Here is a 24,551-nt window from a genome sequence, read left to right on the forward strand (position 1 = left end):
CAGCGAGCAGCCACTGGCTGCTCACTGTTGTAAAAAAAGACCCCCCACTTCTCCCCCTTAGTGTGGCACCTATAAAAAGAATTAACTGGGGGGATATAGTATCCCGCCTCCTGAGCCCCCACTCATGCACCAAGAGTGGGGGCCACTAAACAAAATAGGGGACATAGTGTTCTCCTTTGGCCCCCATCCATGAGTGGCAGGTGGGGGCCCTAAATGACTTGTAACTTAGGGCCCCCGACCTGCCGCTCACGGGTAAGGGCTGGGTTGTGTGAAGGCAGTAGGTCCACACACCCCGTTGTCGTGTAGAGCCTCCACCGGCCGCTAAATGTAAAAATAACCCACTGTAAGCAGCCAATGGCTGCTAACTGTTTAGCAGATGTGCACCTACTCACGGTATAGCGAGTAGGGGCAGATTAATTACTAATACTAAGTAATCTTAGTAATACGAAGTAATCTTTTGGTCTTTCAGCCTTTTAGTAAATAGCTCCCTAATACTGTGGGAATAGCCACGAGTAGGATTGGAGTTTCATTCATTAACCCCTTAAGACCGCAGGACGTACTATGCCGTCCTTATTTTGGTGGCTCTAAACGCCGCAGGACGGCATAGTACGTCCTGGGCGGTCTTCAGCCCCACGTGGCCGGCGGAACATGGCCGCTGCAGATCGCGGTCGGGGGGCATGCCTGGCCCCCCAGGCAGCCCCCCTGTGCCTGGGGACCGCGGTCTGCAGCTTCCGATCGCAGTGACAGGCTGTCACTGCGATCGGTATTTACCATGTGTCAGCCGATTTTAAAATCGGCTGACACATGGAGCCGGCGGAATTCTCTGCAGCAGATCGCGGTCGGGGGACATGCCTGGCCCCCCAGGCAGTCCCCCTGCGGTCAGTGACCGCGATCTGCAGAGTATGATCGCAGGGAGAGGCTGTCTCTGCGATCTGAATGCAGAGACAGCCTCTCCCTGCGATCTGATCGCAGTGACAGCCTGTCACTGCGATCAGAGTTACTATGTGTCAGCCTATTGGCTGACGCATAGTAACTGCAGGCAGGATCCCCCTGCAGATCGCGGTGGGGGGCATGCCTGGCCACCCAGGCACTCCCCCTGTGGCCAATTACCGCGATCTGCAGGAGGTGATCACAGTGACAGCCTGTCACTGTGATCACTGATCCTGTGTGTCAGCCAGTGATGTAAAATCACTGGCTGACACTGTCTCTGCCCCTCTCCTCCCCTATTAACCCCTTAATGTAAAAAAATAAATAAATTAGAGTTAAAAATAAAATACACTTACATCATTTATATATATATTATATATATGATCTATATATAATATATATATATATACGCACACATTTACACATACACTAAGTGTATTTTAATATTTATATATATAATTATATATATATATATATTAATATCAAAATACACGTAGAAGGATATTGATTAAATATATACATAATTATATATATATATATATATTATAATAAAAAAATATGTAAATACGTAAAAAAAAAAAATTTTTAAAAAATAATTAAAAATATATATGTGTGTAATTTCGTTCTAACTGTATTTTGATGATATATATATATATATATATATATATATATATATATATATCTATCTATCTATATATATAGATCAAAATACACGTAGAACGAAATAATATACCCAAGTATATACGTATACATCACTATATGTATACCTATATATAAATAAAAATAATAGTAAAAAAATTATATACATATATATACATATATATATATATATATATATACACACACGTGTATATATAATAATTTTACATATATATTTATGTAATAATTTTACATAATTAGGTATCCTAATTAATTACAATTAGCGGGACCTGCCTAACAACCCAGGCCGAAAGTATAGGGAATTTAATTTGCTAGCACTATATTTAACCCTATAACTTTCCAAGACACTATAAAACCTGTACATGGGGGGTACTGTTTTACTCGGGAGACATCGCTGAATACAAATATTTGTGTTTCAAAACCGTAAAATTTATTACAACAATGATATCGTCAGGGAAAGTGACATTTATTGCCTTTTTCGCACACAAACGGCACTTACACTGACGATATTTTTGCTGTCATACTTTTTACTGTTTTGAAACACAAATATTTGTGTTCAGCAAAGTCTCCTGAGTATAACAGTACCCCTCATGTACAGGTTTTATGGTGTTTTCAAAAGTTACAGAGTCAAATATAAGGCTTGCGTTTCAGTTTTTTCACAATGAAATTCGCCAGATTGGTTACGTTGGCTTTGAGACCGTATAGTAGCCCAGAAATAAGAATTACCTCCATAATGGCATACCATTTGCAAAAGTAGACAACCCAAGGTATTGCAAATGGGGTATGTTCAGTCTTTTTTAGTAGCCACTTAGTCACAAACACTGGCCAAAATTGGCTTTCAAATTAGTTTTTTGCATTTTTCACACACAAACAAATATTAACGTTAACTTTGGCTAGTGTTTGTGACCAAGTGGCTACTAAAAAAGACTGGACATACCCCATTTGCAATACCTTGGGTTGTCTACTTTTGCAAATGGTATGCCATCATGGGGGTAATTTTCATTCCTGGGCTACCATACAGTCTCAAAGGCAACATAACCAAACTGGCAAATTTCAATGTGAAAAAACTGAAAAGTGTAACATGCTATATTTGACCCTGTAACTTCCCAAAACACCATAAAACCTGTACATAGGGGGTACTGTTTTACACGTGAGACATTGCTGAATACAAATATGTGTATTTTATTGCAGTAAAAGCAAACAGTATTATGACATTCACAGTTAGAATGTCACATAGAACTAAGAAAATTTTAAAAAAATCATATTTTCTCTCATTTTTTTATATTTTATTCATATTACGTTATGTTCCATACCTAAATATTGGATGTTAAATGAAAGCCCTGTTTCCCCTGAACAAAATGATATATAATAAGTGTGGGTGCATTTAATATGAAAGAGGTAAATTATTGTTGAACAGACATATAGTCAAAATCTGTGGTTTGTTTACATTTTTTTTGGTTCACAACTTGTACATTTGGCTGCGGTCTTAAGGGGTTAAAATGAAATTCCGATCCAAACAAAAAGTCCTGAATTGCATCCTAACATGAATGGACAAACTGTTCTCATTCTGTTAGGACGAAATTCTGCAGTTTTGCCAGCATTCAAACACAGAATGAAACAGCAGGAGGTGAGTATTGTGGGAAATTGTTTGTTTGACCACAGGAAATGGGAGCGAACTTAGCTCCTCCCCTGAGTCAAAGCTGGTCAAGCGTAGGAAAAATACATAAGACAAAATAGTCCTTTCTTTATCTTATGTGTTAAAGAAAACTGGTTCAGATAGGAAGAAATAAAGAGAAAATGGTGGGTGGTGAAGGTGATAATAGGTCACAAATCTAGTGTAGGCAAGCCACTGTCTTAAGGTCACTCCCAACCTTTATACAAAACCAACACAATGTCTGAGCACTACTTCAGACAACAGGGCGCCACAAACCACTATAAATATATATTATAGGAGATTCACATAAATAAAAGGCAATTGATGGAAATGCAAAGTCCACTTTATTGAAAACAATAATGCATAATAGTGCAATGTGCACAATGTATAAAATAATTAAAATCAATGAATACACAGCCAAGTTGGCCAAGAGCCCCTATGGATAGCAGCTATAAACATACAAGTAACTTAATAATGCAAAGTGCTAAAGTGCAATAGTGCAAGGGTGCAAGATATAAATAGTACTGCTCCACAGACTGAAAACAGCACAGTGCACACACTTGCTATATCGAATAAAAAACAAAACAAGTACATGTAGAAAAAAAGACTGCTATACCAAGAAAACAGGGCTCTTGTGGATACTCGATGTTCAATGCTCAACTCATTTTGTCGATGTCGAACTTTCATCAGGACAGATGGTTATCCTGATGAAAGTTCCTGAATGGAACTGAAACGTTGACTGTTACACTTTTTTGTAAAAGAAGTTCCTAACAAAGCTACCTGGGAGTGCTGATTTTTTTTCTTTCATGCATTTAGTGCAATCAAGCACTGTAACTGTAAGTAGGAGTGCAAGGCCTTGCAAAAGTATTCACCTTGCAAGGCCTTGCAAGGTGCCTTGCAAAAGTATTCACCCCCATTGGCATTTTTCGTGTTTTGTTGCCTCACAACCTGGAATTAACATGGATTGTTTGAGGATTTGCATCATTTAATTTACAGAACATGCCCACATCTTTGAAAATGTTTTTTTTTTTTTTTCATTTATTGTGAAGCAAACAAATAGGACAAAATAATAGAAAAAGTCAATGTGCATAACTATTCACCCCCCTAAAGTCAATACTTTGTAGAGCCACCTTCTGCGGCAATCACAGCTCCAAGTCGCTTTGGATAAGAGCTTGCCACATCTTACTGTTATGGTACTTTTTGAAAGTAAACCAAAATGTTCAAAGTCTATCTGTTCCTGTCCAAATCAATAAAATTAAATTGCGTATATACGCTGAAGTAATTAAGTCTGACACACGAGGTTCAGGTCAAAATAACTTCGAGAAAGTTTATTGGCAAGTGAAGTAAAAGCGGGCGCGCAGGCCCTTTTAAGAGGCATTTTGCGTCATCATTGATTATTAGAATATCAGCAAATAAACATCATCAATTGGATTAATTGTTAAGTGACGGAGTTAGTGTCTTACCTATTGGTTAGTAAAATTAAGAGGTTAGTCCCGTGCCCACCCATCAGAGGTGGGATTATTCTGGACACGGGTGGGGGACAAGGGGGTCCTAAGCGTCATTTTACACGGTCAGTGATATCAGGCTTTATGTCCAGGTGCAAGGTCTCTTATGAATAGAACATTTCATTACTACTGTGTTCTCGTGGCCTTCAAACTGTACTATCTTACAAGCTCTTAAGGAGTAGCCAGCAAGTCTTAAGGAGTAGCCAGCACCTCCTGGTACTTGTCCTTGAAGGAAACACGGTCTTTGTCTACTGTATTAATTGGGTTGAGAAGTTCAGTCACGTAATGTAGTTTTAAAATGAACAAGTTAAGTCATGAGGACAAAATGGAGGATTGAAGAAGTCAGGTTAGGAGGACAAAATGGAGGAAGAAGTCACAGTATAAAGTTAAAATGGAGTTAGTACAATAATTCAATACAAGTACAATAAAGATTTTTAATAATTCCACATCAGTCCCCCCTATGAAATGTTAGATTCTAAGAGATAAAACTTTATTATGTTAGTATCAGAAGACGTGTTAACCCAAAGGCACAGAAACCCCGTGGCTGCTAGCTAGATGTTAATGCAAAGTGCAAGGCTGTCCCTAGATCTGACCCTAATAGGCTAACCATCCGTCAGTATGGCTCTCGAACGCTTCACACCCAAGGGTATCCCATGGCAGCTAACCCACCACTTCTCCACATGGGGCCTTTACCATTCACTGACAGATGCTGTCCCTAATCTAGTCCCTTCCTAGAATTCCTGCACTTTATCAACAAAGGGGATAATTTGCAGCGGCAGACAGGGTGAGTTGATGTCTTGGAATTCTTGGTCATCAACTTCGAGATGGGTCAAAGTGGGTGCTGCTTGGTCAACAGTCTTCATGAGGGATTTTCTCAGACATGGGAGGACACAACAAAAGAGAAGAGCAAAAATAAAAAGAAAAATTAGTATAGCCATACCAATCTGCATTAAAGCCTTTTGCCATCCTGTCATCCAACCAAACCATCTTTCCCAGGGATCTTTTATCCCAGAATTCCTTTTTAACTCTTCAGACAGGTCATTTAATTTTTCTATAGCTAGTGTGACTTTACCATTAGGGCCTGTGTTTTCTGGGATGTAGGTACAACATGTCATAGTGTCGGGCAAAATCTTACAAACCCCTCCTTTTTCGGCTAAGATCATATCTAGGGCCATCCTATTCTGAAAAGTCATTTGGGATGTGGCCTGTAACTGTTCGGCCAATCCCTGGAGGGCGTCTCTGGTGTAATTGACAAAACGCTGTTGATTATAATAAATGTAATTTATCCAATTTAGATTCTTGTTTGCGGTAACTATGGTAAAAATTGATTCAAATCCTGCAGCAACTTCATCCCTAGCTTTAAACTCATTGGGCACCCCCCTGGGCACTCCAATGGCATCAATATATACATGAGGATCAAAACTTCCTTTCACTGGGGCGTCACGTTTAACCTTAGTGTGGCTGAACTCATGGGTGTTGAGGTGTGTGTCAGAAATAATATGTATAGGCATAATGGCCTTAGTCAAAGTACACTCTCCCCACCATTCTGTGTCCATTCTGGATCTTAGCTGTAAATCCCCACACAACCAATAAATGTCCCCTAGTGACCTAGTGTGATGTTGCAGCAAACGTACAGGGACAGTTCTGTATGTAGCACAATAGCCTTTGGAAAAGTTACCTACAAATTTACCAATACCATCGTACATGGCATAGCAAGTGTAATTACCTTTATATACGGTAATACCATCAGGGGGTTTGACGTCTTTGGCTAGAAGAGGATACTCCTTTGTCCATGCAATACATATGGACCTGTTAAAATTATAGTGATAGGCAAAAAGGCTTAAAACACATTCTTCTATATCTACGGGTAGGATTAAAGGTACGGTACCCAGGTGAGGCCGGGCACCTCCACACACATAACATGCGGTTCTATTATGCTTATTAGCATTATATTTCATCCATTCTAACCATAAATTTACATCATTAAAACCTGTTTCAGCGGCCATGGTATCTTCAAAAGTGGGGTTAGCAATGGCCATCATGTCCTGAAAGGTCTGGATATGGGGCTTTAATGGGTTAGGGACCATATGGGTGGCCCCTTGCCACTCAGAAGAGTTGCACATATCTTTGAGGTAGAAATGCCCTAATTTCTGGTAGGAACCCTTTTTCCAGTACATTCCCATCACATACTGGTCTGCATCTGTTGGGCTTGGGCGCTCAATGTTAAGGATTAATTTCATTGGTGTGCTCCCCCCAGGCTTTCTCAAAGTCATTCTCTGGAGAAGCGATCTACCACGATCATCTACTTTAGCTATGGCACTTTTTGGTTTGTAACCCCAGGCAGGCCCGGCATTCCACCCCGCCGCCCCCCAATGGTCACAATTGTGCCCCCATTGCTTGTCAACTACACAAACATATGGGTCTTTCGAATGAGGGATATCTCTATAGATGCTCTGGATTTGTGGTGTGGGAAATGGGCATTCTACAATATCACAGTAGTCAAAGGTATAAGTAGCCACCTGGGTGCATGATGAATTATACCAGAAGGTGTACCCACTAATGTCTTTGGTAATGGCTACTTGCTGGGCCTTCATAAGGCTAATTAAGGGGAAGATGTACCAGAGATACATGTTTGTGCGATATTCGCCTCCTCTGGGGCAGGAGATTTCTTGCAGTGGGAAGCGTGGATCCAATTTGGCCTACCGGCCAATTTGACGGAGGTTGCGGTAATCAGGAGGACTTGGAATGGACCGTCAAATCTTGGTTCTAGGGTATTTTTCCGCACAAACTTCTTAACCAGGACCCAATCTCCGGGGAGTAGGTTATGGGAACCTGTATCCAATTCGGGATCTGGAATTGAAGAGAAAACTTGGGCATGTATTTTGTTTAGGACATTTGCAAGTTCAGTTACATAGTCTACTAAAACATCTGATTGGAGCTGTAACTGCTGTGGATAATAACAACCTAGTCTGGGTGCTGTCCCAAATAGAACCTCATATGGGGACAGTGAATGCTTCCCTCTAGGTGTGTGCCTAACACTAAATAAAGCTATTGGCAGGCTTTCTGGCCAGGGCATCTTTGTTTCTTGTGACATTTTTAACATTCTGGTTTTTAGGGTGCCATTCATGCGCTCCACTTTACCACTACTTTGTGGGTGGTAAGGGGTATGGAAGGCCAGAGTCACCCCTAGAGCAGTCCAAATTTCTTTAGTCACAGTTGCTGTAAAGGCTGGGCCTTGATCACTCTCAATGACTTCTGGGAGTCCGAATCTGCATACAATATCTGTAATTAGGCGCTTTGCGGTTGTCTTTGCAGTGATATTGGCCACTGGGTAGGCTTCTGGCCAGCCTGAGAACATGTCCACTATTACTAATGCATATTCATGGGGCCCACTCTTGGGCATTTGGATGTGGTCAATTTGAATTCGTTGGAAGGGGTACATGGGCTTTGCCAGGTTCTTTGCAGGCACCTTGACTGGTCTTCCTGGATTGCATTTTGCACAAATGACACAGGCCTTACAGAAGCTGCTGATCAATGTTGTGATTCCGGGTGCTTCATAATACTTCTGTATGAGGGCGGCCATCAGTTCTTTTGACAGGTGTGCAGGCCCATGTGCCCATTGGACCACTGCTGGGTATAAATTTCTGGGAAGACAAAATTTGAAGTTGTTGTAATATATTCCGTCCTTTTGGACAGCTCCTTTCTTTTTCCATTTCTGGATTTCCTCAGGAGTGACTGCAGCTTGTTGTTCTTGTAAAATTCGCAAATCAGTAGGAAGAGTTTGCAAAGCAAAAATAGGGACTTCTTCTTCTTCTTCTTCTTCTTCTTGTCCGGACACTTCTTCATCCACTTCCTGCAGATCCCTGGCCGCTAACTTAGCAGCTTGATCAGCCAAATGGTTGCCCTTTGCTTCATCTGTATCCAATTTCCCATGGGCCTTAACTTTCAAAACGGCCACTTCTTTGGGGAGTAGGAGGGCATCCATTAGCTCCTTGATCGCAGTGCTGTGTTTGACTGGTGTACCGGCGGTGGTAAGAAATCCTCTAGTCTTCCAAATTAGGCCGAAGTCATGTGCCACACCCAGGGCATATCTTGAATCTGTATAGATGTTGGCACGTTTTCCTTCGGAAATTTTGCATGCTGAAGTCAGAGCCTGTAATTCAGCTTCTTGCGCAGACATTGCTGGCGGTAAGGATGATGATTTAATGACTTCATCTGTTGTGGTTACGGCATATCCTGTGTGATATGTTCCACCTTCATCGGCATATCTCGATCCGTCCACAAACAGGGTAAAATCCGGATCTGGTAGTGGGTTCTCATGCACAGTTGGTAAGTGCACTGTTTCCATTTTCATCTGTTCAAAACAGTCATGAGGTGTTTCTGGGTCATAATCATTCTTTATGACCAGATCTTGGAATTCCTTTTCCAGGAAATGGCGTGGCCATGCTTCTAGAAGGTCAGTTGTTGGGTATTTGACAATACCATTTTCCTGTAGCTGTTCTTCGTTCATGGTGGCCCATAGTTTTGCCATGGGCCCAAGATCATTCCATGACCTTGTCTTCAACTTGGTAACAGGAATATGTGGGATAGCAGTATCCCAATGACGGTAAAGGTAGTTAAGTTGTTGAGGTAGCTGGATCAAGACCATGCTATTGCCTTCAGAGTCACAATAGAAGTCTTGTGCAGTGAGCTTTACATCGGTCCGGTGGTAAAGCTCATCTTCATAGCAAGGTTCAGGAGTAATGTTCGGTTTGTACCACATGGTGCAGAAGGCGTGATCTGGGCCTTCACAGAGAGGTTGTTCGCCTTCATAAAATGTCAAATGTGGATGCATGACTTTCTTGATACATCCACAGAGCAGGTGAATGTAGGTTTCATCCGTGATAAATCCATAATAGATACCCCCCTCAGGGAGTGGAAGAAGAGTGGACGGATTAAGCACTTGACATCTTTGTATGGAAATGTTGTCAGGCAAAAGAAGATGACACTGTAAGCGCAGATGTCTGGCTGGAGACACGTGCTTGAGCTGGACTTGGTTGATGATGGCAGAAATGTCATGAGGGGCCAAAACAACCAGAGGGTGGCCAAGGACCAGGTCTGAGGTTCTTTCTATGAGTTCTCTCGCAGCAAAAACAGCCCTGAGACAGGAAGGAGTCCCTCTGGCCACAATGTCCAGTTGACATGAGAAATATCCAATAGGCCTCTGGCGACCTCTTGAGTCATTAGTTTGGGTGAGGACTCCTGTAGCATGGCCTTGTCTTTCCGAGACGAATAACTTGAAAGGTTTGGAGTAGTCAGGTAGGCCCAAGGCAGGAGCTGAAGCAATGGCACGTTTTAAAGCATCGAAATTGTCCAGGGCGTCATTGGTCAGACAAAACGGGTCAGACTTAAGAGTGTCATAGAGAGGTTGCATAAGCAGAGAGGCTTCTGGGATCCATGCTCTGCAGTAGGAAATGAGGCCTAGGAAGGCATGAAGAGACTTTGAAGTCCTTGGAGGTGGAATGTCTAAAACAGCTCTTACCCGGTCCCGAGTAAGATGTCTGGTACCTTGAGATAGGCAATGTCCAAGGAAGATCACTGAAGATTGACAGAATTGTAGCTTGATGAGTGAAGCTTTGCATCCTTGTTCTGCCAAATAGCACAGGAGACTAAGTGAACACCTTTCAGTAGTGGGTACATCATCTCCACATAGCAATAGATCATCCACATACTGAAGCAGGACAACTTCTGGGTGCTCAGCTTGCCATGGGTCAAGGATGGTGCCCATGGCCTTAGCAAATTGACTTGGAGAATTTTGTGCCCCTTGGGGCATGACAGTCCAGGTATACTGTTGCATTTCATGAGTGAAAGCAAACAGGTATTGACAGGACGGGTCCAGTGGGACACTGAAAAAGGCATTGGCCAGGTCAATAACTGTAAAGAATTTTGCAGATGGTGGGACTCCAGAGAGCAGAGTATGAGGATTTGGTACAAGAGGGGTGTCCAGGACGGTAGCTTCATTAACAGCACGGAGGTCCTGGACCATCCTGTACTTCTCTGGTTCACCCTTTGGAGTTTTCTTTTTCACAGGAAATAACGGGGTATTGCATTCAGATTTACATTTTACCAGGGCACCCTTCTCCAAGAGTGCCTTGATGTGGACAGAAATTGCAGCGGACTGTGCTGGTTTTAATGGATATTGTGGTTTTCTTGGTAACTTAGCTCCTGGAATAAGCTTTACCACCACAGGGGGAACATTTAGGTGACCTATGTCCTCTGGGCCTGAGGACCATAACTTAGCGGGCACCTGTGTTTTTAATTCCTCTGGGAAATTGGACCTTAATTCTGCTGCCTCCTCACGGGGCTTTTCTAAATGCAGCATCAGAGGCAAAGAGCATAGGGCTGAAGTGTCTGATACAGACAGAGGCGTAAACATTTCTACCTGCCCATCCGGGGTAAAAGTGATGGATGCTTGCAGGCGTGAGAGAACATCAGCACCTAACAGGTTAATGGGGCATGTGGAGGATACTACAAAGCGAGCAAGCAGGCTAGAGCCAACTCGTAGTGGAGTTGTTAAAGGGCTACGTCTTGGCTGGCCATCCACTCCAACACAAGAGACATCAATACTGGACAGGAAGGATGGGTCTGGCAGGTCTTGTTCTCGTAGAACACTACGGGCTGCACCTGTGTCAACTAGAAATGTGGTGGGGTGGCCTTCAATGGGTAAAGTCACTGTGGCAAGTGGCCCCCCTTTGTCCCCTGTAGACACTGCCATGACAGGGGTCACAGACACAGGCTTGCCAATTTCCTAATCATCTGGTTCTTCAATAATTGGAATCTTTTTCTCGGTCTTGGGGCCTGGGGCAGATTTAGAGAATTTTCTGGGTGCCCCAGGTTCCTTTTTAGGTTCCGGACAATCACTTCTGTAGTGTCCCTGAGCCCCACAATTAAAACAAGTTACATCCTCTAGCTTGGCACCCTTGGTGCCAGAGGTGATGGGGGTAGCGCGGGCCACCATGAGTGGAGCTGGATTGGGTCTTCTTGGGGTCTGAACAGATTCCAGACCTCTAGCAACTAAAAGCAGGGTATCCAAAGGGACAACCTTGTATTCAGGACGTGCAGCAATGATTCCCTTGCGTATAGAGTCTTTAACACCTTGGACAAACGCACCTGACAGCATTTGTGAATGAATCTTATCTGTAAGATCAAACCCCAAATCTGTGAACATTTGATACAGTCTTGCATGAAACCTTTCCACTGATTCTCCTTTATCTTGAATAACATCAGTAAGGCCAGCAGCCTGATCCGCAAGTTTGTCCTTAGCCCATTCTCTTAATTGGGTGCAAAAAGTTACTCCAGAGGGGTAATCAACATCACTGCTGAGCAGATTTGTACTGAGGTGTCGGGCCATGCTTGGCCAATATGCATCCCCTGCTTTTATAGCACAAATGCTCAGTAGATCACGCCATGCTGCGGAATAAGTCTTTTGAATTTGAACTATCCCTCGGTAGAAGGGCATAGGCTGTTTTTCTGGGTCAGGGAGTGATTTCATTAGAGCACTAGCTTGAGTGGGATTGAAAGCAACATATTTAGGAGGGGCCTGTTCTCCCCGACCCTTGTGGCCAAAGGGGTCATCGATAGAACGATGAGTTGGGGCTCCCGCGGCAAGCTCCGATGAGACATGGGACACCCTGTCCATCTCGTCATCATCGAATTCTATGATATTGGCTCTTTTGCGTGGTGCAGGGCCTGAATGAGGTGAAAGGATCGGTGGTTGGGAACGAGCCCCAGATGCAGGGGTGGCTAGCGAGTCATAACCTGGGGATAGGTAGTCACCGGGAATTACCGGCATCAGGGCCGAACTGGGGGCCGCCATATTGGTGGCCGGAGAAGGTACTACATTAGGGTTAAGGGAAGAAGTGGCGGCCATGTTGGAAGAGGGCACATCCGGGGCAGACTGTGCCGGACTGGGCATGACCGGAACCTGGGGCGTGGCTTGGGGAGTGGGGAGTGGATATCCGGGATAGGGCAGGGCCATGGGATATGGGAAGGGGTAGGGCCAGGCTGGGGAGGGGAAGGAGGTGGGGTATTGAGCTGGGGTGGAGATGGGAGGGAACGGAGAGGGATTGGTAGGGGTGGGTGTAGAGGGAGGAGCCGGGGCAAGGGCGGAGGAGGTGGTTAGTTGGGTGGAAGAAGAGAGGAGGGGGTCATGAACAGAGAGAGAGTGTAGGGCAGGAATGGCAGATGAAATGTTAGGGGAAGGTACAGCAGGTAGTGTAGGGATGGATGAGGATGATGGGAATGTTAAAGATGGGGCAGGGGAAAAGAAAGATCCATCAGAATTCAAGACCGGGCAGACAGGGGAGGTGATGGGATGGGTACTGGGAGTGGGGAACATAGTCAGCTGGCTATCACTAATTGCTGACTGAACCTTGGGGATAGACATTCCCTGGGCGCCGGTTTTGGGCGCTGGCTGAGGATAGACCCCAGCAACACAATTATTATGATACACAAACAATTTCACACCTTTGTGATTTATCTCTTCCTCAACCCAACCTTCTAGCTGAATAGCCTTCGCTACTCTATACCATGCTTCAGCAGTCTTTAATAAACCATTATCTGTAAGTTTGCCTTTCTTTTCTGTCAGTAACCTACGCCAACTTTCTGGTTGCAATCTTCCACATGTCGGTACAGCAATTCTACATACTTTTGCAATCTTTTCAACACCTTTAACCATTTCCTCACCCTCTCTGTCTTCGACTAAATCACATGCTAACCAGCCCTTACTGGGCTTGCTTAAATCCTGTCCCATAATCCCTTTACCCCTATACCAGCGTCCTAGATATAGGGAGAGAGAAGGAAAACTGAACAAGAACGTCTACAATGCTCGACTGCCACCCGAGAATCGTGGGACTTTCTCAGGTGCGTCTTCCCAAAACGTAGACTAGTCACTGAATCCGCCTACCCGGGGTGGTAGACACGGATTGGAGCGAGGTGAGAAGTGTGTGACCAATCACTTCTCTTTCAAGAGAAATGGGAGTGGATAGTATAATAATATAGGAAGTTTAGAAAAGATGAAAGGCAAGGAAAAATCCTTAGAGACAGACACAGGAGTTCATGAGGCTCCTAATAAAACAGACAAGACAACAATACAATTGAAATACAGTGCATGCATTACAGTTCAAATAAAATCAACAATAATCCCTTTCCTTCTACATGTGCTTACTCCAAAGTCACCTTTCTCAACCTCGTAGTGTCCCCGCTCGGAGAATGACTTTCATAAGTCTCACTACCAGCGGCCAAGGATAACAGCTAACACCGGTCCGAAATCCTTTCCAGCCTCCCTCTACTCTGCAGTCCACAAGAATGTGGCCACGTCTATCCTCACTCCCGTAGTGCCCCTATAAAACCCACTTATAAGTCTCACTACCACGTGATGCGAAAAACAAGCAATACCTGCCTGAATTCCCCCAGGAAACAAAGTCCCCTGCCACAAGGCTAAGTCTCCTACCACGATTAAATAATCAGTGGACCTTCAGCTCAACTAGAGCCGACAGGTCCGGGTCAGGACGTCCCCAACTCAACTAGAGCTGGATGGTCCGGGTCAGGACGTCCCCAACTCAACTAGAGCTGGATAGTCCGAACGCGCACAGTGAAGCTAGCTAGGCTATCAAAGTGTCACAAACTTGGATCACAGGAAACTATGATTCTACACAGATCCCACAGTTCCACAAACTTCTTTTTCCTTACAGCCACAGCCACGAGGCTCCTAAAAGAAGTAAACAGGCAAAGAAGACCCCCCAGGAACACATCCACGGGTCAACCCCTCTTTTTCCTTACAACCACAGCACCGTGGTTCCTAAAAGAGGTAAAACAGGCAACAGAAGACCCCCCAGGAACACATCCACGGGTCAACCCCCCTTTATCCCAAAAGGGGTAAAATACAAACAGATAGACAGACACACAGAAGACCCAGGCAAGTCCCCTCAGGTCCACCCCCCTTTATCCCAAAAAGGGGAAAACAAGCAAGACAGAACCCCAGGCAAATCCCCTGCAGGTCCACCCCCCCTTTATCTCAAAATGGGGAAACAGGCAAACAATTCAAACACACCCAGGCAACAGATAGACTAAAATGCAGGTAAACAAGTGAGTAACGAGGCACCGGGCAAGATATTACCTGTCTTTGATGTCCTCCCGGGAAGCAGTCACAGACACGTGGACGGGTCAATCAAAGGGGCCGGAACGTACCGGTGGCTCTGCAGAAGTCTCTACCGTGTATCTGGAGGTGATCAGTCTCCCTTCCTTCCCCCTGGATTCCTCCGTCCACCCTTGTCTTCCTTAGGACGGCTCACCGGCCAGACATAGCCCGATGCCCCACGTTGGGCGCCAAGTTGTTATGGTACTTTTTGAAAGTAAACCAAAATGTTCAAAGTCTATCTGTTCCTGTCCAAATCAATAAAATTAAATTGCGTATATACGCTGAAGTAATTAAGTCTGACACACGAGGTTCAGGTCAAAATAACTTCGAGAAAGTTTATTGGCAAGTGAAGTAAAAGCGGGCGCGCAGGCCCTTTTAAGAGGCATTTTGCGTCATCATTGATTATTAGAATATCAGCAAATAAACATCATCAATTGGATTAATTGTTAAGTGACGGAGTTAGTGTCTTACCTATTGGTTAGTAAAATTAAGAGGTTAGTCCCGTGCCCACCCATCAGAGGTGGGATTATTCTGGACACGGGTGGGGGACAAGGGGGTCCTAAGCGTCATTTTACACGGTCAGTGATATCAGGCTTTATGTCCAGGTGCAAGGTCTCTTATGAATAGAACATTTCATTACTACTGTGTTCTCGTGGCCTTCAAACTGTACTATCTTACAAGCTCTTAAGGAGTAGCCAGCAAGTCTTAAGGAGTAGCCAGCACCTCCTGGTACTTGTCCTTGAAGGAAACACGGTCTTTGTCTACTGTATTAATTGGGTTGAGAAGTTCAGTCACGTAATGTAGTTTTAAAATGAACAAGTTAAGTCATGAGGACAAAATGGAGGATTGAAGAAGTCAGGTTAGGAGGACAAAATGGAGGACGAAGTCACAGTATAAAGTTAAAATGGAGTTAGTACAATAATTCAATACAAGTACAATAAAGATTTTTAATAATTCCACATCATTACCACTGGGATTTTGCTCATTCCTCCTTGCAAAACTGCTCCAGCTCTTTCAAGTTAGATGGTTTGCACTTGTGAACAGCAATCTTTAAGTCTGACCACAGATTTTCTATTGGATTGAGGTCTGGGCTTTGACTATGCCATTCCAACACTTTTACATGGTTCCCCTTAAACCACTCAAGTGTTGCTTTAGCAGTGTGTTTGGGGTCATTGTCGTGCTGGAAGGTGAACCTCCGTCCTAGCCTCAAATCACGCACAGAGTGGTACAGGTTTTGCTCAAGAATATCCCTGTATTTAGCACTATCCATCTTTCCCTCAACTCTGACCAGTTTCCCAGTCCCCGCTGCTGAAAAACATCCCCACAGCATGATGCTGCCATCACCATGTTTCACTGTGGGGATGGTGTTCTTTGGTTGATGTGATGTTTTGGGATTGCGCCAGACATAGCGTTTTCTTTGATGGCCAAAAAGTTAGATTTTAGTCTCATAAGACCAGAGCACATTCCTCCATACATTTTGGGAGTCTCCCATATGCCTTTTCGCAAACTCAAAACATGCCATTTTGTTTTTGGCTGAAAGTAATGGCTTTCTTCTGGCCACTCTGCCATAAAGCCCAACTCTATGGAGCGTACGGCTTATTGTTGTCTTATGTACAGATACTCCAGTCTCTGCTGTGGAACTCTGCAGCACCTCCAGGGTTACCTTAGGTCTCTGTGCTGCCTCTCTGATTAATGCCCTTCTTGCCTGGTCTGTGAGTTTTGGTGGGCGTCCGTGTCTTGGCAGGTTTGCTGTTGTGCCATGTTCTTTCCATTTGGTTATGATAGATTTGATGATGCTCCTGGGGATCATCAAAGATTTGGATATTTATTTATAACCTAACCATGACTTGTACTTCTCAAAACATTGTCTTTTACTTGTCTGGATAGTTCCTTGGTCTTCATGGCAGTGTTTGGTTAGTGGTGCCTCTTGCTTAGGTGTTGCAGCCTCTGGGGCCTTTCAAAAAAAGGTGTGTGTGACGGTAGTCACCATCACTGGGGATGGAAGACAGACACTATGGGTGGGCTCCCAAATTCCTTTTGTGTTTTGTCACATTGTGCCTATTATTTGTGCAGGGTATGTTGAATGTATTGCTGGTCTGTGCATCTCCCCCTCCCCCTTTTTCCTGTCCTATTGTTTCCCCAGCAGGGCGTTGTCCCAGGGACACTGCCAGACCAGTTTAATATCTCCCATCAGCCCTTGCTACTGTCTGACCCCACCCTTCCTTGTACTATAGTAATCTATGTAACCTATTGTATGTAAATGAGGCTGTTGGGGGCTTAAACTATGTGTGCTGTATTTAATAAAGAGTTGCTGTTTATCCTTCACCATGTGTCGTCTGGTGTTTGGTCCAGGGTGGAAAAGGCCCTAAGTGATCCCAGCCTCAGCTACTGGGTCTGAAGTGTTTCAGGGTCCCTGATAGCTACAAGGAAGCAGACTTGGCGGAGGTACTCGGTCAGAGTACTGGAGCTCCGTTACAGTGTGTATATGTAATGACAGATCATGTGACACTTAGATTGCACACAGGTAGATATAATTTCACTAATTATGTGACTTCTGAAGGTAATTGGTTGCACCAGAGCTTTTTATGGGCTTCATAACAAAGGGGGTGGATACATACGCACATGCCAATTTTATGTTTTCTATTTCTAAAAAATAGTTATGTATATATTTTTTCTCATTTTACTTCAACTTAGACTGTGTTCTGATCCATCACATAAAATTCAGATTAATAAAACATTGAACTTAAGGCTGCAATGTAATAAAACTGGTAGAAAGTCAAGGGGGGTAAATACTTTTGCAAGGCACTCTATATATGTCAAAAAAGATACCGTCACTTTGGGCTTTCCAAGAATTTCTTCTTTATTGATCGTTAATCCGGATCACGTTTCAGCTCCCGATCGTAACTTTCATCATTGTGTGTCCTGACTATCAATATTAACTATCGATAAAGAAGAAATCCTTGGAAAGCTCAGAGTGCCAGTATCTTTTTTGACTTATTGGAAGGCGTAGCCTGAAGTTGTGGGAGGGGTTACCCGGCTATTTAAACTCAGGCCCCCTACACCACAGGGCTGATGCTGCCTGGTTCATTTCTACTTCCGGTTCAAAGGTCATCAACACAGACTGCCTAAAACTCCAAACAAGCTGGTCTGGGCCTACTGTGGCTCCCACGCTGATCGGACCAAGTTTTTCCCTGCTCCAACAACTCCCATCCTGCTGTTCCAGCCACATGCGGTCAGAGACTCCCACGCCGATTGGTCCAAGTTCTCCCTGCTCCAGCAACTCCCATCACGCTGTTCCAGCCTCATGCGGTCAAAGACTCCCAAGCCGATTGGACCAAGTTCTCCTTGCTCCAACAACTCCCATCATGCTGTCCCAGCTACATGCGGTCAGAGACTCCCAAGATGATCGGACCAAGTTCTCCCTGCTCCAACAACTCCCATCATGCTGTTCCAGCCACATGCAGTCAAAGACTCCAAAGCTGATTGGACCAAGTTCTCCCTGCTCCAACAACTCCCATCACGCTGCTCCAGCCACATGCTGTCAGAGACTCCCACGCCGATCGGACCAATTTGTCCCTGCTCTAACAACTCCCATGACGCTGTTCCAGCCACACGCAGTCAGACTACTCTCACCTCCTCTCCAGAACTGGCCGTTCGTTCCCGCCGGCGCTATGAGACCCCTTACCAGCTTCCCGGGCCTTACCCTGGACCAAACCTCCGTGTCCACCAAGTCTGGGTACTTTCCAGCCGCATAGCTGACCTCTCACCTCACCGCAAGCTTCCGAGTCAAGTTGTTTGTTTCCTGTACCAGTCAAATCCACGAACCGTGAGTCTGCCTGTATGGGCCAAATCCATGAAAACACAATTGTTCACACGTTTACGTTCTTACATGCCGTCCATTCTGGACTTTTTCCCGTTCAGGACTTAAGTCAGTTCACCTACTCCTGCCTGCTCTGTTCCATTCCTATTCACTAGTTTCTTTTCGTCAAATTTCTACCGAACTAGTCTCCAGTCTATCTCAGTTACATGCTTCCATCCAGCGGCCACCACAATCATAGTACCAATTAGTTAGTTTTACACTGTTCCCTAATACATGAATGTCCAGGTTCTTTTTTGAAAGTATTTAGCCTGCTACTAATTATCCTTACATGCCCCCTGTAGTTCGGTTATGTTTGCTATATTTCTTGTTATTATTTACGATTGTGCACGGATATGGTCAGTTTCCCATTACTAATTCAGCTCTGGTAAGCATTTAATATTCACTACGTATATTGCATTACCATCATGTATTGCATATGTCTTATTTTATCACTCATGGACTTGGTACTGTTCTGAGGCAGTCATCAAGATCACATTTGTTACCATGTGTTATGGCCAATCTGTATACTGGCTCCCATGATAGGTATATTACATATTTGGCGGACGACCACTTATTCTCTAAACCTTTTTTGTATCACGCCACACTCCTATGTTCAGTATATGTATAGTCATGTTCCCTGGGACAAACCCTAGTGTACCAGGCTTTACCATACCATCATATGTTCCCCCTGACTCTACGTCAAAATAATCATGTATTACGCAAAAGGTTATTTACTCATCGCTGCTATATTCTACTCAAGCAAGTTCATCATCCTAACCGACCCTTGCTATCCAGGCATAGTATCACCAAACCTACAGCAAATCCACTCCTAACTGTTCTATGTTACATCAGCCAACGCTGGCACACAATTCCTCCGCCAGGCCGTACACAGGCCCACGCCCGGGGATCCTTAATTCCCCTTTCCATGCTGGCACGACCATAATTAAATATCCTAAGTCCTACCGCGATAGCTCAAAACTGCCCTCATAGCTTGGTATTCCATATCCCCCTATATGTATTTTCGCTACAGAAGTCACAGGACCAATTAGCAGTCACTCATGACTCTGCCTATCCCCCATTATTGTCGCAGTATTGGTTAAACACTCCCCATGGTCTCTGGTAGTGGCCTAGGATCCTCACCCTACTCACTTATAGGGATATTTGATTTATGTCCTATGAATCTTGTACCCACCATCGTAGGGTCAGGATTCTAACAACTATGTCCTCAGGGTACCTATTCATATACCTGTCCTCAGGTTACCTATTCATATACCAGCCTCAAGAACAACCACCCCGATTATGTGTATTTCGTTCACAGTAAGTCAAGCCCAATTCCAGTTCCAACTTGCCTCCCACCATCATTTCCCTTTAGGTTCTCCAATATCTCATTCCTCTGGCAAGGAAACCACATTCTACCCCAAGCAAGGTATGTTTACCCACCTCGCTACTACCCATCACCCGTCCCATTCTCGGATCTGGTATGTCAACTGGTGGCCTGGTTCCCAGCTATGCCAGTAACTAGCCTCATCATTATCAATTCCGTGAGGCCAACACCCATCTTCATCCGCATATGGAGTTATAGGCCCCTCGGCCCAACACATAGCTAACGCCTCACATCACCTCTCTAGGTTACGAGTTAGGGCCTCACCCAGCATGGCCTCTTGTATTGACTCTTTTTACAGTCCCCGAGAGGCCAACATTCTTGCCACACCTTTCAGTGGCCCCTGCCCACTATTCCAAATCACATGAAGTCAAACCATTGATATCCACTCTACTTGCCTCCATACATAACATCAACGATGGACTACAGAGACTGGAATCTCCACAGGCACTGATGCACATCCCAGCCACAGGACTCCCAAATCCCTCTCATGGTTATGTTATCCTTTCAAATCCCTCCCCTAGCACATCGGTTTACATTATTACTCCCTCATACTTTGTGTCCCTGACCATACGCAAAGACATCTGGAAAGGTTAATTTAGTCTCCTTACTGATGTACTCTAAGACATCGTGGGAGGCAAAGTCTTACTACTACGATGATCTGTACGTCATTCTATACACCAGAATCCCAGACTCAATCAGAAACTCACTATCCCAGAATTCATCCTAGCCTTCAGACTTTTGTGACGTAAGTGGCTCTACTTCTCCTCACCATAGAGAAGGTTTGCATCGACAACCTGGAGTTTTACCTCTAAGCACACCCTTTCCGTCACTCAGTCGACTTCTACATCAAGGTTTCCACACACCAGTTCCACACAGGTATGGTCACACTCCTGTCCGGTATTCACGAGTGTCAGAACCTTCTTTCTGCATTAATAGACCCCGCAACACAATCACATTGCTTAAGAAGGTATTCATCCATATTAATTACCCACCCCTAGCCTCAACTCATTGATTTCCTCTAAGGAATTCTCCCAGCACTATGCCAAAGGGGTTGACCAGAGCTTGGGTGGGCAAGACAGACATTTCCTATGCCTCCAAGCTTCTACCTTCAGCCATCCCAAGGGCATGTTCATGGCATTTTATGGAGGGATTGTCATGAATTTCCCACACGTGTAACTTTTAGAGCAAAGAGTAACCCCAAGCTGTTTGTCTTACTTGCTAACACACTATGTTGACTAACACTCAATATTAGCAAATGTCCTGAAGTCACCAGTTATCTTAGATAACTTTCTCACGATAGAACGCCCTCACTCCGCTCTGGTTAGTATTCACCAGACGATGGCACTTTTCCTCACTATGGGTTCCACTTTCACAAACTGACCTTCTTAGGCATTCATCTTGACACTAATAAGCTACAGAACATGTCCACCTACAGAGAAGGTACAGCGCATCGGAGTCCTGGGAACCTTTACTTCTGAAGAACAAGCGGGGAGGGGGGGGGGGAATGGATCTACAGTCCTACTGGGCACATTGAGGTTGTAAGCAGACCTACACATATGGCTCAGGTTCATACCACATTGGATTGGGGGCCAGGTTATTCCCGCCATTTCTCATCATTTCCCAGTTACATGGACCAATGCGTCCGCACACACTGATTTTACAGCCAATTTGGTGACTTTTGGTTCTGAGATGCCTGGCCAGTTGAGACTCTAAAAATAAAAAAAAATAAAAAACTTTCCATTCCTCGTCAACATTTCTTTGGAATCTGCCCCATAGTGGCCGCCTACAAGGCCTGGGGAGGTATGAGTGGATAGGGGAAACTGTCAAGTGCTTTTCTGACAATAAAGCAGCTGGCTATACCCACATTCCATGGCTTAATACTGCACTAACTCGCCTCATGGCATTTGGCAGATTTCTGGATTGAGCTGCCCTCTCTGATTATTACAACAAGTTTACCACCGATTACCATAAAACCGATATTCGTTCACTAGTCGCCATTGCGACACTCCTCTCCTTTTTGCCCACACAGTTTATAAAATCTCTCTTAACACTACAAAACTTACCTGGCTGGCTACACCATGTCTTAAGTGCCCATCCTAGTACCAAACAGTTCACATCCTCTTGCCATATGTAATACGTAGGGACAATCCTACGAACAATAAGGTGCCGGTCAAAATGTCAGACCTTTACAGGTTATCACTCACAGGACCAAATCTCAATATGCCCCTATTTAACTGCAGGGCAAACCACTCACTACAGCTAAATTCATAATGTACCTCAGAACCCTCTTAACTAGGCAGGGACTCAACCCCAATGCCTTTTCGGGACATTCCTCCAGAATCAGGGCAGCATCAGCTGCTTCCAGACAAATGTCCCTGCTAACACCATAAACATTAGGACACTGGAAATCCACAGTATAATACTAGATACATACCACAACCAGAGCTAGAGTTGAGTAGGACAAGCCTTTATGAATCTTGCAACGTAAAGATGTGTAATAAGGTATCTTATTCAACTTTTTGCCCTCTTTTATTACAGGCCTACCCGATACGTCGGTTTCGGCACACCACAACCGACTTGCTCATATATCTAACTTATCATGTATACGGCTTTTGTCCCTGACTACAAATTGGAAGGCGTAGCCTGAAGTTGTGGGAGGGGTTACCCGGCTATTTAAACTCAGGCCCCCTACACCACAGGGCTGATGCTGCCTGGTTCATCCCTCCCACCTCTCCCCTTATACATATTACTATTACAGGTGGGCCCTCTTTTATTACAGGCCTACCCGATACGTCGGTTTCGGCACACCACAACCGACTTGCTCATATATCTAACTTATCATGTATACGGCTTTTGTCCCCGACTACAAATATTATTTATGTGAATTGGTACCGGATATCAACCCTTATAATATTTTTTATTTATTTGTTGTTGGGTTTTGTTTTTTTTTGTGTGCTTTGAAAAGGGTGCCCATACGTCATGGTTGACGTCATCTCATTCGGAACTGAATTTTTCATTTCTGCCTGCGTGGAATACTGCATGACATGCCCGTTCAGATCAAATGTGTGCATTCATGGTGACTGAATGTCTGCAAAAAGTAAGGGTTCATGAAGCTAAGAACCCAGAGAGATTAGTCAAATATGGCGAAAATGCCACAAATATAACAAAGCCTTGGAACCATGAGGAAAACTTAAAATACTCAAAAAAAAAAAAAAAAACTTCTTTTTTTATGGCAGAAATGACTGCCAACAGCAATAAGACAAGGTTTGTTGCCCATAAACATAAAGCAGGATCAACCATATATGTATGAAATTAGTAAAGTAAACTCTAATTACACCAAAATGGGAAACAAAAAACTTTGGGTAGGACTGTCTATGTGCTTGCCCAAACCTGCTACCCCTTGGGTAATTGTAGAAAGTAGGGTATTGGCATGCAATGGATGCTATCCCTAGGATTATTGCTAGTTATCTGCTGGTCACTAAAAGGGTTTCTTCATTGGGGAAACATTTGCACAGGGCGGCACTTTGACGTTTCCCAAGTAAGAGAGGCCGAACTCCATGGGGCAAAGGGTAAAAACCCCTAGGTAATTCAAAAAGAAAACAAAAATAGCCGTAGAAGTGATTAAATCTGTGTTATAGGATGATGAGGGTAAGAGGGGTACAAGTTTTTGTGTGTGTGTGCGCAAGCACACGCTCTGTTATTTTTAAATAAAACCTTTCACTGCTATGTTAACTTTAAAATCGGATAATCACAATATACAAACGTTTCATTCTTAACAGGAGACTTATCTCAAACCTTTCTCTTCATTCTTTAAAGGGACCCTATAGTCACCAGAACAACTAAAGCTTATTGAATGTGTTCTTGTGAGTAGAATCATTACCTTCAGGCTTTTTGCTGTAAACACTGTCTTTTCAGAGAAAATGCAGTGTTTTCATTACAGCCTAGTGATAACTTCACTGACCACTCCTCAGATGTCTGTTAGAGATCCGTCCTGGGTCATGGCTGCCTAAAATGCATCCAAACATTCAGTATCTCCTTCCTCTGCATACAGACACTGAACTTTCCTCATAGAGATTCATTGATTCAATTCATATCTATGAGGAGATGCTGATTGGCCAGGGCTGTGTTTGAATCAAGCTGGCTCTGCCCCTGATCTGCCTCCTTGACAGTCTCAGCCAATCCTATGGGAAAGCACTGTGATTGGATCAGGCTACCACTTCTGATGTCAGCAGACTGCTTGTTTTTCTGAGGCATACAGAATGCAGAGTTACAGCTTCAGGCTTGAATACAGTAAGATTTTGCTATATTTATGGAGACATGAGGGGCCCAGGGGGGCTAGATGGTGTTTTTTTACACTATAGGGTCAGGAATACATGTTTGTGTTC

The 24,551-nt window shown here is 44.1% G+C and overlaps 1 protein-coding gene across 1 annotated transcript in view; it reads left to right on the plus strand.

Annotated features, from left to right (window-relative positions):
* The window catches only part of NAMPT (nicotinamide phosphoribosyltransferase), a 65,403-nt gene that overhangs the window by 36,889 nt on the left and 3,963 nt on the right, over nucleotides 1–24,551 (plus strand). The window lies entirely within an intron of this gene.

This window comes from Pelobates fuscus, chromosome 3 (assembly GCF_036172605.1).
Source record: "Pelobates fuscus isolate aPelFus1 chromosome 3, aPelFus1.pri, whole genome shotgun sequence".
NCBI classification, from domain to species: domain Eukaryota; kingdom Metazoa; phylum Chordata; class Amphibia; order Anura; family Pelobatidae; genus Pelobates; species Pelobates fuscus.